Below are 17,966 nucleotides of genomic sequence, written 5' to 3'. Positions count from 1 at the left end.
ATTATGCAATGTTTTACTTGATTTTGCAAGAATGTTCCCGAACACTGTTGTTATTAAATAACCTGGGAAACCGAATAAGAATTTAATGGGAATGTTATGTGATGGTTCTGAGCGATGTTGGAGAACAATGTAAGGATCTTCCTTTTTTCTTATATTCTGGAAAAGAAACTGCTATGAAACATGTTTTGAATGTTTGAGGAATGTTACCAGTTTACTGGGTATGAATACGAATATGGATCACATGTATATGTTATAGCAGTAATCATCATTATAGTAGCAGAGGCAGGTAGTGACATTATAGTAAGACATTCAAAGAGTGCATTATGGAGAAGGCTTGGGGTGCTTTTACTGATTTAGAAATTCTTCCAAAGACTACTCACATTGGAGTACAGCAGGTGTCAAAATGCAATGGACGAAAGGGAGTGTTTATGGTTGAGTGAAAAAAAAATGGTTGTGTGAAAAATGAGCAAGACGTTTGCATGTGTGTTGAGTAAACACTGAAATAGGCAAGCTCCCTGTTTGTCCAGATTGAAAATATAAAGTCAGCTAGCTATTGTGATGACACCCTATTTGAATTTTCTGTTGTACATTCATAATCCTGACTGGGCTGGTTCACATATTCTCACAGAGGTTACAGTTTTCAGATTTTGCAGAACTCACATTTGGAAGGTACCCAAATGTCCAATCTACCCCCCCTCCCCCCCCCCGATAATTAGATTTGTCAAACTGGGTTTTGGGGAAAGTTCCAATGAAATGTTGCAATTCTACAGTACATTACTGAACTTAAATAGGCATTACCATCATGTGTTTTTCCAATTTTGTCTAGATAAGAGGAAAAATATTTTCTTTTCTTTTTTTTGTGTGGTTTTCTTGACATTTAAAATATCAGAAAAGAACAGATGGATGGATGGATGCGTTGACAGAATAATAAGACACGAATGGATGGATTGACGCTGCCACTGACTGTCGTACAGCAGAGCCAGCATTGGGATCATACAGCCCAACTCCTCAGAAGTGAGAGTGTGAAGGATGCCACAACCTAGAAAGTCAAGGAAGACAAGAGTGGCAAGGAGGACCCAACAACAGCCAGAGAGAGAGACTCACACATTGGACTGAAGCTGCACGTTGGGGTGGTGACCTTTCTGGTTCTCACCTTATTCACTATCACTATCCCTCTTTAGTAACAATTTATTTTACAGTTGCCTAGTTACCAGGTATTTACTTATGTATTAAAATATATTGTAAGAACATATTGGTTTACTTTGGAATTGATTGTAATAGACCAGAGTACATAACTTACCAAGTAATTTTACATTACATACCAGATCCAAAAATATCAATGGTAGAAGGGCTAAAGTACAGAAAATGCGTTTAACTTTAAATTATACATATATATATATACAGTGGGGAGAACAAGTATTTGATACACTGCCGATTTTGCAGGTTTTCCCACTTACAAAGCATGCAATGAAATTTTCTGGATTTTTGCTTTAGATTCCATCACTCACAGTTGAAGAGTACCTATGATAAAAATGACAGAGCCCTAAATGCTTTGTAAGTAGGAAAACTTGCAAAATCGGCAGTGTATCAAATACTTGTTCTCCCCACTTTATATATAAAATGATTTTGTTATAATTATACAGTATGGTATGGTACACTAGGAATCATACACATAGCACATTAATTCACTGTTGCTTTAACATTAAACATATTAATTTAATTTCAGCAATTATTTTGTTAAGAAATAAAATGGTGCATCGTTATGTTACTTATTTGTTTTTGTTGTTTTGCAAAAATAAAATAAAATATGCTTTACATTTTTATTAAGATAACAATCTCACTGGTTATTTTCACTGATTTCTAAAACTCTTACTATAATCTACGATTCTGCATGTATATAACTTGGGTACAGTGCAATAACCCAGATTCTGCACTTTAGAGACTTGTTTTTGAAGGTTTATGGTTATTTTTCGATAACCTAGCCCTAATGTCTAACCTAAAGGTACTGCCCAATTTTCACCCTAAACCTAACCATAATTAGTAAATTTGACCTTAGTTTGGACTAACTGACCTTGTGACACCAAGTGGTTAGTACTTCAGACTACTAGTGTTCAGTATTTCAGGTACCTGTAGTGTTCAGTACTTCAGACACCACTAGTGTTCCGTGTTTCAGACACCACTAGTGTTCAGTACTTCAGACACCACTAGTGTTCAGTATTTCAAACACCACTAGTGTTCAGTATTTTGTTCACAACTAGTATACTTCAGGCACTACTAGTGTTCATGTGTAATTGGGATTATAGTTTAAAAAATGTAAACCGCTGTTCACATCTGAGATTTCTTAATCAAAAAACAATAGGAACAAAACATTTTAAAAATGCTGTCATTCAGCACAATATCATACCCAGCCATCACCTTGCCTTGAAATGTTTTAAAAGACAAAGATGTCTTGAGACATCTTGAGGAATGTCGTAAGATGTCTAGGAAAATGAATGTCTTTAAGTCCATAGACATAAAAAAAAAAGTTTAATTAGTTATTAATAATACATAATGCACAACCACGGCAAACCAAATCAAAGTAATATATATAGTAAAATAAATCAAAATTATATAAAAATATATTCCAGTAAATGCAGTAGAACATGCGTGCCAAAGTAAAACATTGGCACGCATGTTCAAGTGATTACAGAAAGATAATCATCAGAACTCAGAGCTGCTCTTCCAAGTATTTTGTTTGAAGTACAACCCCAATTCCAGAGTCAAGCCACTCACTCATTTTATCTGCTTGCTCAACCAACATATTTAGCCTCACATTGAAATTTTTTACCATGTAGTGTTCAGGACAAAAAGGGTTACAGGTATATGACAATATAATTGTACACAAACAGTTGCATTGACTTTTAATAAAGAAATGTATATAAACTGTTAGGCGCACTAACCAATAACCTGACAAGGATGTATCAAATGAAAATTCAAATTGTCTTTGAAAAATGCTTGGGGATAGAAGATTTCACAGCAATTACCGTATGTGAGCTAGGTGTGTAAGCACTTGAATGAGTTTTTCGATTCTCTTTGATATTCTACATAGAACAACTTACCTTCTAAATATTTTTGCATATAGGCGTAGCTCAATTGGTAAAATTGTATTTGAGCATAGCTCACTTGGTAAGAGTTTTCAAAGAGATAAGTAGGTGCAAATCCATGTAATACTTTGTTGGTTAACAGAAATAAAAACCTGAAGATTGCAGTTTACCGACACTCCCCATCCAATATGACAGAGCTTGAGAGGGTGTATAAGGATGAATGGAGGAAACTGGCCGCATCTAGGCCGTCCTCATTGTTCTCAAATCCATGACTGGATGATCAAAACATTACAACCCTTGACTGTGTTGTTATAGGAAGTGCTCCTACGTACCAACGCTTACCTTGGAATTTGGTTCTACGATAATCTCTCCATTTTAAAATGCGAAATTGGTGAAGAGCAAAATTTGTTAATTCTATACAAACATCATGTCTGTCATCCGAGTACAGAAACAAGATTGTACAGGCCACGTTTATGTGACTGCTTGATTATGGTAATGCACTATTTGTGCGTGCATCAGCATTGATATTCAAACCTCGGAATGCAGTTTATCATGCAGCCTTGAGTTTTATAACAGGCGCAAACCCTTTCACACATCATTATCTTTTATACACTTCAGTTGGCTAGGACTCCCTGACTTTCAGATGGGCCAGACATTGGTTACAGTTTTTTTCAATTGCTTACACACTCAAATTAAAACTTTCCCACAATTAGCAAAACCTTCCATTAAAGGAGCAAAACACCGGCCTTGATTAAGCACATTGTCAGCTTCTCACTTTTGGCAAAACATTACACACAGTGATTTGCAAAACACTAAACACACCTGTATGCATTTGACATAGAAATGTATAATTTCCTTGCAATTTCAAAGCAAAGGCCTTCAAATGAACACACCCATGAACCAACTGGTTAAACACAGCCACCAGGTGTGCACACACACTGGTGCTTAATTGTAGATACACCAATCAGGTTTAAGCAACATAAAAAGGCAACAGGTAAGTTCACCTGTCTTCAAAAAAAAATTATGGTGTCAGAGGAAGAGTGTGGATGATAGGGTTAATCCGGAGAGAACAAGGTCGAGGAAGAGGAAGAGGGAGAGGAAGACCTGGAGGAGGGGTAGGACATGCACAAAGAAGACAACCAAATCTGTTAAACCAAATTTGTGCTACAATTGTGGACCATGTAATAAAACCACAGACTAACACTGAGAGTACAGCCTAACCTAAGCAGGTACACAATGGCATCAATAGTTCGGACATTTCGTTTAGAGCACAGGTGAGAGACGTATCTTCTGTCAACAGAAAATCCATAGCTTACTGCATGTACAATATCAACAGTTTTGGTATCTATTCTTGTATAATTTTACAGTAAGCTACATGTATTTTGTTTGGCCAACATAGGATTGAATGTTGAGAACACCAAGGAGGGAGGGGCCACATATTCACACAGGAGCAAGAGAAAGAGATCATAAACCTCGTTTTGGCCAATAATGCAATCAGACTTAGAGAAATTCAAGCCCATATTGTCAATGATCAACCAAGTTTCAATAATGTCCAACAGGTCTCTCTGTCAACAATAGCCCGTATCCTTAAAAAACATAAAGTTCTGATGAAACAACTGTATAAAGTGCAATTTGAAAGAAATTCAGACAGGGTGAAAGTCCTGCAGCGTGAATATGTGGTGGCACGTTGTTCACTGACTAGTGTTGTGTACTGCACACATAACCTTTTCACTGTACATTTATACATAGAGCCTACATAGATCAGACCTACAGTAAATTGATCTACAGAATGTGATTGCTGTATTTCAGAGTTTTGGAAATGGATGTGGAGGAAGTCCCGCAAGAGTTCATATACAGGTGCTGGTCATAAAATTAGAATATCATCAAAAAGTTGATCTATTTCAGTAAATACATTCAAAAAGTGAAACTTGTATTTATTTTAATTGTGATGATTATAACTGACAACTAATGAAAATCCCAAATTCAGTATCTCTGAAAAATTTTATATTACTTAAGACCAACACAAAAAAAATATTTTTAGAAATGTTGGCCAACTGAAAAGTATGCACATGAAAAGTATGAGCATGTACAGCACTCAATACTTAGTTGGGGCTCCTTTTGCCTGAATTACTGCAGCAATGCGGTGTGGTATAGAGTCGATCAGTCTGTGGCACTGGGCAGGTGTTATGAGAGCCCAGGTTGCTCTGATAGTGGCCTTCAGCTCTTCTGCATTGTTGGGTCTGGCGTATCGCATCTTCCTCTTCACAATACCCCATAGATTTTCTATAGGTTTAAAGTCAGGCGAGTTTACTGGCCAATTAAGAACAGGGATACCATGGTCCTTCAACCAGGTACTGGTAGCTTTGGCACTGTGTGCAGGTGCAAAGTCCTGTTGGAAAATGAAATCTGCATCTCCAATAATTTGGTCAGCAGCAGGAAGCATGAAGTGCTCTAAAACTTCCTGGTAGATGGCTGTGTTGACCTTGGACCTCAGAAAACACAGTGGACCAACACCAGCAGATGACATGGCACCCCAAACCATCACTGACTGTGGAAACTTTAAACTGGACTTCAAGCAACGTGGATTCTGTGCCTCTCCTCTCTTCCTCCAGACTCAGGACCTTGATTTCCAAAGGAAATGCAAAATGTACTTATGTTCTCATCAGAGAACATAACTCAGCAGCAGTCCAGTCCTTCTGACGCTGTGTCTTGTTCAAGAGTGGCTTGACACAAGGAATGAGACAGCTGAAACCCATGTCTTGCATACGTCTATGCGTGGTGGTTCTTGAAGCATTGACTCCAGCTGTAGTTCACTCTTTGTGAATCTCCCCCACATTTTTGAACGGGTTTTGTTTCACAATCCTCTCCAGGGTGCGGTTATCCCTATTGCTTGTACACTTTTTTCTACCACATCTTTTCCTTCCCTTCGCCTCTCTATTAATGTGCTTGGACACAGAGCTCTGTGAACAGCCAGCCACTTTAGCTATGACCTTTTGTGTCTTGCCCTCCTTGTGCAAGGTGTCAATGCTCGTCTTTTGGACAGCTGTCAAGTCAGCAGTCTTCCCCATGATTGTGTTGCCTACAGAACTCGACTGAGAAACCATTTAAAGGCCTTTGCAGGTGTATTGGGTTAATTAGCTGATTAGAGTGTGGCACCAGATGTTTTCAATATTGAACCTTTTCACAATATTCACATTTTCTGAGACACTGAATTTGTGGTTTTCATTAGTTGTCAGTTATAATCATCAAAATTAAAAGAAATAAACACTTGTTTATTTCTTTTAATTTGTGTGGAATGTGTGGAATGAATGTGGAATGAATGTATACATTATTCAAGTTTCACTTTTTGAATAGAATTACTGAAATAAATCAACTTTTTGATGATATTCAAATTTTATGACCAGCACCTGTACATTGATGAGGGTGGTTTTAACCTGACAACAGTGAGAAGAAGGGGAAGAAACATCGTTGGCCACAGGGCTATTGTCAATGTACCAGGGCAACGTGGGGGTAACATTACCCTTTGTGCTAACATTACACAGAATGGGGTCCTCCACCGCCATGCCAACACTGACCTCATTCTTACATTTTTAGACAGATTACACAATATTATCACAGCAGCAAACCAAAGGGACAAGATGCAATACATTGTTGTCTGGGACAAGGTAGCTTTCCATCGTTCTGCTCTGGTCCAAAACTGGTTTCATCAACACCCCATCGAGGAGTTCTTCTCAGCATGGCGGTGGAAGGTTTATGATCTCCGGCCCTATGTCCAGATGGCCCTCATTCAAGCTATGGGGGAAGCATGTGATCAAATTGAAGCAGCATCCATACAAGGGTGGATTTGTCACTCCAAAATATTCTTCCCACGTTGCCTTGCAAAGGAAAATATAGCCTGTGATGTTGACGAGGCCCTGTGGTCAGATCCAGCCAGGCAGAGAGATGTTTAGGTTATTATAATTTTTTCGGAACTGAACTGGATATGTAATTTATGTTACAGTATTACTGTAGGCTTACAGTACAATGGTACGTTCAGTAATACTGTATGAAAACTGGAAAATGTTGTGTTGTGAATGTTTTGTTGAAATGTTTAGTATTGACTGACTTGAGTACATGAAAATAAATACATATTTTCATTAGTCTGCACAATTGGTGTCATGTGGTGTTGGTGAATTTATGTTTCCACTCTCTCTGTGTAAATGCCAAAAGTGTTTTAGGTTGAGCAAAGGAGTGTTTGACTGATTCAAACAGAATCAGACCATATGATGGTTGGGTTTATGTTATCACAACAAAATAAGGTTTTTATAAGACATTGTATATTTTTGACACGTTTTACATTTTGCAAATGATCTGAGGTGTTGTGCTTTGAAAAACCGGGCCCTGTTTTCACAATTGTGCTTAAGCAATTGAAAAAAAAACCTGTAATGTTTGTATATAAGGCTGTGCTGCAGAAACGTCTGTACTATTTTGCCTCAAAAATAAACTGGAAAACTTGCAGTTATCAAATTTGCTCTCAGGACTGGCTAGACCTAGAGATACCACAGCCATATTATGTGCTCTGCATTCATGGAAAAAACCTGGTGTACTTTTCTATGATTTTTTAAGTTTGTGTTTGAATGGAATGTTAACTGAAAGTTATTGTTACTGAACATTACTAATTTTAAGTAATCTAAAGGATTAAGTTCCTGATTATTTTTCATTAATTAATCAGTAACAGATTAATTCAAGTAATCATCCTGACCTTGTGTACACGTGTGTGCGTGGTGTGCATTTCAGTTCATGTCTCCTCACCATCAGGTCTGACTATGTCTGTAGATGTTCACGACTGTCCAGCACAGTGCCCAACTCTTCCCAGGCAACACTGTCCCTAAACAGGCAGCAAACACCGACCAGTCCCACTAGGCAGGAGCAACTACACAGTGCTGTGATGGTGGCGGGGGGGGGGGGGGGGGGGGGGGGGTTGTAAGGCATAGACAAAGATTATTCAAACAGAAAACAGCTGCATCTGACACACTAAAATGAAACTTACATTGTCCAGATCTTTATAACAGCTGTTGATGCCAAACCCTAATAAAAGGATATACAACAACTTGATGGTCCTAAGCTGAAGTGCACATCCTTTCTCTAAATATATTCTTAGATGATGGTGTAGTGGAACAGAATGTGAGCTTGAAGATCAGGAAGGTTCTACAAGGCTTATGGTGTATTAGTATGAGATATACAAACCTTTCTCTGTTGAACAGGGTAGATAAACATCTGTGGGTGAAGTTAAAGCTAATGTCTATAGGAGGAGATTAATGTGAAGTGAAAGCAACATTTCTGTAGGTGCAGTGAAGCATGAGAAGATAGCCACTGGCCAGATGCAAGCATGAGAACATAACCACAGGCTCTGCAAGGACTCTGAGGGTAAGTTAATAATTATGTCAAGGTTAAGTTTAGGGTTAGAGTTTAAATAAGGTTAGGGTTAAGATTAGGTATTAATTAATACCGGTTAAAGGTTACAGGTTACAGTGGTTATCTAGACCCAGAAAATGAATTCTTAAATATCTATGAAGTTGGCGAAAACCTATATACTACCAGTGCATAAAATAAAGTGGTCCATTTGTGAAAACATGAAATTGTGTTGAAACATATCATTCCTATAAATTGTGATGCTGGAGATGAGGGATAACACAATGCCATGTTATGTAATGATTTGAAAATAATAACCAACTCTCCAGATAAACTTGTCAAGAATACCTCCATTTATCCACAATGTTGTGATAACGTATGCATTGTGTTGGAGTTTCCGCCAAGTAAACAGTGCTTCATCAGATATTTTCTTTCTCCCTCAAATGACCATGATGCTAAACTTTTCCCATGTCTCCTTCACTGTCTTCCTGTTAGCTGCCCCAGCAACCTGACAAATGCAGCTTTGAGCTAGAAACACCGTCTTTACCGAGTTGAAAATTGAATGTTTTTGTTTGAAGCTATTTTGTAGTGGACAGCCCCACAATCAGTGCAGGATGAGATTTAAAAGGATAGTTTTTTTCTGCATAAAGGAGGATAAGGACACAACATTAGAAATCTACAAAGAATATAGGGTCAGCAAAATAACCAAACCTTGAGGAACCTCCCTATATACCGCCAGAGATGTTGACAGCAGGCCTCAGATTCACCACATGGCCAAAAAAAAGGGTTTCCAACCAGGCTAAATAGTCCTCAGAGAACCTGACAATGCTAAAACGATTAATTAGAATGTGATGGTTGAAGTCAAAGATTTTATTTCAAATCAAATATTTTTTTTAAAAGCAAAAAAACTGGTTGTTGTCTCAGCAGATATGTTGACATTTAGATTATTCTGATACACAAATAGATACACATCGTGAGTCATAGCTTAACCTGAACATCCCTTGTGTATTGTATAGGCAGTCGGGTTGTCCAGAGACTTCAATTGCCTACCTTTATCAGAACTCGAAAACAGGTATTCGGTGCAATGTACGTATACAAACATTTCAGGTATGCTTAGAGTAAATATGTATTTGCGCATCTGAATTTTTGTCATAAATTGATGGAACCAACGCCTCATGTTGACATCTATATGCTGCTGACTGACGTCAACTTTGTTTTGGTCAATCTTCTTTAATGCTTCCAGCGAAGAAAAGTAGTTTAAGAATGGCTGCAGTGAAGGGAGATCCTTCATGCAACATTTAAAAGAGATCAGTTTGACCTAGTTTTACAAACTTTAAACTTTTTAAATACTTGGTTTGCATAAACATCACTTCCATGGCGTTAACAGGTAGTTAGACCTATCATGACCTGAAACATATTTTCTAAAGTTTTCCTACATTGCCTGTCATCAGTTAGCAGCTGTTTAGAGATGCTTTATCTCTGTCTTTCTGTCTCTCTCTCTCTCTCTGCCAGAAAGTTTATACACTATATACAGTATAGTAAGCTATATGTGTTCAGCTTGTGGTAAATAATCAAAATCACAAACAAACAGCTGCAGGATGTATATAATCTTTTAAATAAATTAGACTCATAATAAGGGTGATGACTAGGTTGTTTCAAATTGTATATCCAACCAACTTAGATGAGTATAGAGCAGTACAGCCCTATTTTACTGCAGTAGTGTGTAATTGTCAAGTAAAGCAAAATGTGTCCAAATAAAACCAGGGAAAATGTATATTATTGCTTCACTGATGTTTGTAGCGGTTCATCTCATCATGTTTCAAGTGTAGGAAAATGTGATGAGACGTTGCCATGATGATACACACTTGTGATGTCCCTGGTCTAGGTCTGCAGCAAGGCTTAAAGCTTGTGATGAGGATGGGCATTAATAAAGACCACTTGGAAGTGTGAAATTCTTAAAGGGCTTCTTCAGGTCAACAATGTGTGTTTTAACCACCTTTTAAGGCCAATATTCAGAAATCAGGATACAAATAAATGTTATAAAGTTCCAAATTACATTGCATTCCTATTTGTCTTCCAATTGCTTTTATGTAATAAAATAATGAATTTCAGAAGGTTCTTGGTCACAACTGCAACACCCATCTATATACACATTCACATTTACATGTAAATGAGGAAACCAAAGTCTGGACTTTTTCTGATCCTAGCCTACACCTTCCCCTTACCCCAACCTGTTTAATGTGACCTTTTTTCCTTACATTTTACTTTACCCCAAAGCCCTAATTCTAACCCAATTGTAATTTTTGCTCTAAACCTAACAGCCAAAAAACATAATATTTCAAAATGGGGACAGATGCAATTCCTCCCATTAGTCACGTCTATCTGATTCAACCACAGTATGTTGAATCAGTGTTTGAGTCAGAAACACACACACACACACTATTTCTTTCTCTCCTCATCCCCATTGATTAGGGGCTGAAACAGGTCTGACAGGTCAGAGTATAGGGATTATGTCAATTAGTGTTCTCACAGTGACACTAGACTCTCATGGCCTCAAAGGTCAAAGTTGACGGCAAACATGGAGGCTTAAGCGCCCGGTGTCCTTCCTGATGACCTCCCACTGTGTGTTTTTGCATGTGTGCACGCATGTGCCTAAGCGTGTGCGTGTGTGCTCGTGTGTATTGTGTGTGTTTGTATAGGCAGTTGTGACAAGCAGACAGACAGAGGACCAAATCAACTGTGAAAAAGTTACCCGTTATCACTGCAATAAAGGCACACAAAGGACCTATTCTCCGTTGCTATGTGTATGTCTGTGTGTGTCTGTTGGAAGAGCGGAGGGATACTGGGGAGGGAGGAGGACAATAGCCAAGCCTGACAGTGAGACAGGAGCTGATAGAGGGTCTGAATTACATTAAGAATGGTTGTGTGTTGTGTGTTTGTGTGTGTGTCTGTGCATGTGTAAAAGGGACCGGGGGGACAAAGCTGGCTTCTGTCTGTGTTCAGTGTCCCTCGTCAGTCCCTCATTAGCCACACTAAGTTACCTTTGAGGAGGTGAAGATTATGGACGGGGCAAAATATGTAAAAAGAATGAGAGGACATGGTGAGAAAAGAGGGATTGAGAGAAAGCGACGGCTGGGAGAGGGAAAAGAGAGAAACTGGGAGAGATGTTCTGGAAAATTACAGGATAAAGAAAATAAGTTGGGACAGGGGGATAGAAACAAGACTGACCAATCTACATAGAAGCAGAAAAACTAAAAATGAAATAGCCAGGAATGGGGTTGGGTTTGGCTTTTTAAGCCAACAATTGCTAATCAACGTCGGAATGTCAATATTGCTTATATACTGTGCTGTGAAAAAGTGCTGTGAAATATTATTATATTATATAAAGAGAACCTGAGTAAACAGAAAATTGAGTGTTGAAATGATAATTCTATTTATTTAAGGAAAACAGTCCAACAGCAACTGACCTTGTGTGAAAATGTGATGCCCCCCTGAACTTAATAACTGCTTGCACCAAATTCAGCAGCAACAACAGCAACCAAATGAGATCCGCCTTTCACATCTCTGTGGAGGAATCTTGGCCCACCGTTGTTTGCAGAATTGCTGTAATCCATTGACACTGAAGGGTTGTCGAAACTGAACTGCTTGTTTAAGGTCCTGCGACAGCATCTCGATAGGGTTCAAGTCAGGACTTTGACTGGGCCACTCCAAAACCTTCATTTCGTTTCTTTTGTAACCCTTTCCAGACTGATATATCTCAACAACGTTTTTTTCCCATCTCTTCCAGAATGTCTTTTGATTGCGGCATGATGTGCCGCTTGTTGAGACCTTGTATTCCACTTCACATTGAAAATGAGGCTCTATATATATGGAGAGGGAGAAGAGGGAGATATATAAGTCTGAACAGGGCTGGCATTAATCAATCCTGGGTGTGTCTGCTCTAATTCAATTTGGTTAATGGGTTGATTGCGTAACTAATGGGGCAATCACTTTTTCAAACAGGGCCAGTTGATGTTAGATAACTAGTATTCGTAAAAACAAAAAATCATAATATAGATACAGAATTTTGTGTTTACTCATGTTCTGAGTGTGACAGAAATGCGATAATACAGAAAAACAGGAAGGGGGCAAATACTTGTTCACGGCACTGTAGGTTATTTTCCTTGTGAATGTGTTGATGTCCGTGTGTCCATCTGTCTGTGTATGTGTGTGTTTTCCATGTTGGTGTAAATCTCCTGTCTGACATGTTTGTTCTTAGGGGGAACAGCAGGTCTAGGACTCCTGATAGACTCAGCAGATGCTCCCTGGCCTCTGAAGACATCAGGCCGTCCACCCTCGCGGTTATTTATTAATTTTCCACTGTTGATGACTCCGTGGTCACGGTGATAGTTTCCGAGCTCCAGCATCCCTGGGGATTGGTGTGTTGGGGGGCATTGTGTGCCTCAAAAAAAAAAACATGACAGTAGACTGAACATTCCCATTAGACTTAGATTTTGGCCGCCGTCTCGTGTCTTGTCAGTTTTCCACTATTCTGAAACAAATGCTCACAATCCCCTTACAATGCAATCACAAAGTTCAAGTGTTTATGGGTACTAGTGATCCAACAATATAAAGCAGCAACAGATGTTTGGCACTGGAAAAGGTCTTTAAGGAATAATTTTCAAAAATTGCTCAGCAGAAACTGTTTAATTTTGATTGACTGCGTGGTGAGGGGTTGCGTATCAGGCGTCTCTGAGTAGGAGTGTGGATTAAGGATTCATTTTGCCTTTGAGATAAGAACAGGAGCGTCCTGATCATGGAGGCTCCTGCTGCTGTATATGCAGCACCAAAGCCTCTGTCTCTTTTTGTCTCTCCCTCTCTCTCTCACACATACACACACACACACACGCATGCGCACGCACACACACACACACACAATGTGATCAGCCGTTTTTGATTAAACCCTTCGTCACATTACAGTATCTCTTTTCGCACTTTTTAATTTACTGCACACATTCTGTCCGGGCCTCAGCCACACTGTCCCTCAAACCCATACACATGTTTACATATAAATATACTTAACATCTTCCTCATGGCGACTGCCGAAACTTACCCTCAAGGTCAAATTTTCCTTGATTTACCGTCTATGTTTGTATTTTTGGGTCGTCACCAGGGTGGTTAAACACACACAGCCTCTAAAGTTTCTAGCCCCACTAAGTCACAACATCTATTGAGAGGAATGATAGAGTATTTGACAAGGAGGGTGAAGAGATCAGGAGAAAGAGTTATGTATGGAGAGGGAGTGGAGGCAGATAATAAAAACAGTAACATTTTGTAAAAGGGAGTGAGAGAGAAAAGGTAAAAAACTGTGATAAAGATTAAGCACAGTAACATGTCTGTCTTGTGGCTATCCAACTTGACAGCCTACCAGATGTAAATGATTCATGAACCACGCTGAGTTCTGTACTCAACTTACATGACTTTGGGAATGTTTCTTAACCCTCAAACATAATGTAACATAATTCATATGTTACAGTAGAAAAATTTCTGCATCAAACAGACTTAACAAAAAAGCGGTGTATTCTGTTTCTGTTTTCAAGTATATATTACCAAATACACTGTAGCAATAGTTTATCAGTACTGTTTTCCATACTCGAGGAGATCCAACATAAGGCAAGATTGTCCAAGAATTGTCCAAGGATCAGTTTTGAAATTCAGATCAGAATAACTTTGATTAATTTGGACAGGGAGGACCTAATGCTAGATTTAGAGTAATAGTAGTGTTACACTAAATCCTTGTTTAATCCTGCCTTTAACATAGGTGTGTCACCTGGATATTTACCTCAACTTGCCAATTTACACTAACAAAATGTAAGAAACCAGGTATAAACAGGGCTTATGATGCCTGATAAATTCCCTGAAGAATGTTGTGAGCTAAAAGCACTGTAAAGACTTTCGCACATTGGGTTAGCAAGACATGCCATTCAGTTATTCGAATGGCTGCAAAGAACAAAGAGCAACGCAAAAGTGATGATTTGTATTGAAAGTGGTTAGGTCAACGATGCATGCCTGATGACTAGCTTGGAGTAAGAAATAAAGCCAGAAAGAACAAGGGAGATATTGAGAGCGAGAACCACATATGGAACTCCAGTTTACCACACATCACTTTCTCGTCATGACAGTGGAGGTATGTGAAGGCCAAAGAGCTTACGTTCCAGACATTGGTCAGAAAAGTGTGTGTGTGTGTGTGTATACACAATGCAGGCTAACTTGGCAGGTCTCTGTCCAAGCTATATGGCGATCCCAAACATGGAGTGAAAAAACACGCACTGCGTCATTGTGAGACCAGGTTTGAATCCTTCTCACAGATTCGAGCAGAGGGAGACACAGTTGGCCAGCACCGGGTTTGAGGTTGCCGTTGTCGTCACAACCTAGCAATTCTTTGTGGAGGCTTGGGCACCTGTGAGCTCAGTCTAGAGTGTGTTCCTTCTGGTGAATAAAGATTCCCATCTAGACGTCCAAGTTGAACGAGCAGCGTGATTACAACTAGAATGGCATCAGACGTGCTTTGGAAGACATATCTCAAAATCTGCAGAGAGTTGCTGCAATGAAACAGAGTTGCTGCAATGGGAAGGAACGACACACACAAGATATGACAAATACCTCTCAGTTATTTCCCACAACACCTGCAAGGAGATACAAACTCGGGACCTATAGTTCACAAGTCCGCTTCTCTAACAACTACGCTATTTAACAAGGGTCAGTCAGTCTTCTTAGCCGGCTCCAATTAGGCGGTCCGGCAAAAACAGCAAGCATATCCTAGGATTTTCAGTTAAGAATAATTAAATTAATGGATGACAATAAATGTCAACAATTCAAGCCCCATTTCGCCAATCTTGTAAATATGTCCAGAAACTACAAGCGGAGGTCTGGCACACATTGCTGCCATCTGGGCAAATCAGAATGACGCACTGCACATAGATCAGGAAACCGAGCACATGGCCAGGATATAGTAACATCATATTACCTTAAATCATGAGACTGTTGTGTTGTTTCTTTGGTGAGTACATTTTGTTCATAGCTGTCCAGACAATAAATAAATGATGAAACTTGCTCTAACATGTGACTAATGTGAGGGAGATTTTTGCAAGGTTAGAATGTTACATGAAGGGCATGCACAATGTACCAATTACTATTAGCAATTATATATTTCTGAGACACAAGGTCTCCTTAACACAGCTCAACACAGCACATCTAACAAGCTAATTTGAATTCCATGGTAGAATCGACTTGATCTAACGGTTAGCCCTCACGTTATATCCAGCCAGCTGAAATAGCTAAGAATTAATGCTTTTTCAACTCGCCACTTAATCTAGTCTATGATGCCACTGTTGGTTTTACTAAATATTCAGGCATAGCTCAAATGACAGAAAAGTAACTGCAATTGCACACACAAGATATGACAAATACTTCTCAGTTATTTCCCAGATCTCTGAAAGAAAACAAAAAAGCTAGTTCCACGCCATGACAGACTTTCTGATTTTTAACCTGACATATCTCAGACAAAAAAGGTGTTCAGGAAAATGTTCTAAAATGGATGTCCTGAAAGAAACCCGAAATGGCTGAGTTTCGCATCCTTTCCTCATTGTTTCCTTCAACCATAAACGTTAAGATTGATTAGCGGCCATTCATATATTCACTTGATATCAATAAACTGACAATATACAGCATGTAGAGATAAAGATAAGCTGTCCTTGTACTGTTCTTGAACTCTTGTTGAGTTATTAACACTGAATAAATAACATTTTTAAAGGGGCACTGTAGAATCCTGCCTCTAACATCTACAAGACTGGATTTTAACAATAGCACAACTTGTTTCCTCCTCTTCTCTTAAAACGAGACCGGAATTAGTATTAGCTAGTGCAGGGTGGTTCAGGGAGGGGGTTGGGGTGAGTACTGCTAGTGTCTAAAGCCTGTATGAGGAGATCTAAAGAAAAAGGCAATCTGATAAAAGGAACGGCAAGAAAGTTTATATGGGGAATATTTTAGGCATCTGGAACAATTTGGTAGAAAAAAATATTTGAAACATTAGCTTAAAATATTTAGTTCATATATGTCTTCTGGTCATTTATGCTTGTATGTACAGTGGATATAAAAAGTCTACACACCCCTGTTAAAATGCCATGTTCTTGTAATGTAAACGAATGATACAAAGATAAACATGAAAAACAAACTGAAATCTTTGAAGGGAAGACATTTTAAATTAAACACTCACAATAACCTGGTTGCATAAGTACGCACAGCCTTAATCTAATACTTTGTTGAAGCACCTTTTGATTTTATTACAGCGCTCAGTCCTTTTGGGTAGGAGTCTATTAGCATGGCACATCTTATTTCTTCTTTATTTCTTTGCAAAAGCACTCCAAATCTGTCAGACTGCGATGACATCTCCTGTGCACAGCCCTCTTCAGATCACCCCACAGAGGTTCAATTGGATTCAGGTCAGGGCTCTTGCTGGGCCATTCCAAAACAATAATCATCTTCTGGTGAAGCCATGCTTTTGTGGATTTGGATGAGTGCTTTGGGTCGTTGTCATGCTGAAAGGTGAACTTCCTCTTCATCTTCAGCTTTCTAACAGACACCTGAAGGTTTTGTGCCACAATTGCATGGTATTTGGAACTGTTGGACAATGGCTTTTGCACTGAGATGCAACTGAGTAAATGTCAGGAAAATCCTAAAAGAACAGCTGAACTTTATTTGTGATTGATCAGTCACTTTAAATGATGGCAGGTGTGTATTGACTTCTATTTAACATGAGTTTGAATGTGATTGGTTAATTCTGAACACAGCCACATCCACAGTTATAAGAGGGTGTGCACACTTATGCAACCAGGTTATTGTAAGGTTTTTATTTTTCATTTTTCCCCCTCGAAGATTTCAGTTTGTTTTTCAATAGAATTGTTCACATTATAGTTTAGATAAAAAGTGTAAAAAGGTCTGACATAATTTATCTTTGTCTCATTCATTTACAGGGGTGTGTAGACTTTTTATAACCAGCTGTATGTAGTAGGACAGTAGAAATCCTACATACGGCACCTTTAAAGGTTTGCATATAGGGTTTTATTTTGGTAGTAAAAGAATACTTAGGATTCCAACATGCCACACATACGTTTCCACTTACTTTTAGTGAAGTAGTTGAAGCATCCATCTTCCAGACAATTCTTTGGTAAAATTTCAATTTCTGCAATTTATTTGTCAGTCTAGTTGCGTGCATGACTGTTGCAGGGGTCAGATTTATTCCACAACATGTTCTGAACCTAACTAAATGGATTGGCTACCCCAGCTGTGGCATTTTGTCAGTGATGCATGGCTTACTGACAACATGGTTCATATAAATATGATTTTGCATAGTATGAATGCTCTTCTGAATCATAGCAGTTCAACTCATACACGGACATTTTCAATTGTGTAGCGCTAGAAAGTGTCAGCACTGTGCTAGCCTTGAGAACCAGG

The sequence above is a fragment of the Esox lucius genome, chromosome 6, assembly GCF_011004845.1.
Source record: "Esox lucius isolate fEsoLuc1 chromosome 6, fEsoLuc1.pri, whole genome shotgun sequence".
NCBI lineage: Eukaryota > Metazoa > Chordata > Actinopteri > Esociformes > Esocidae > Esox > Esox lucius.
This window is presented reverse-complemented; position numbering follows the sequence as displayed.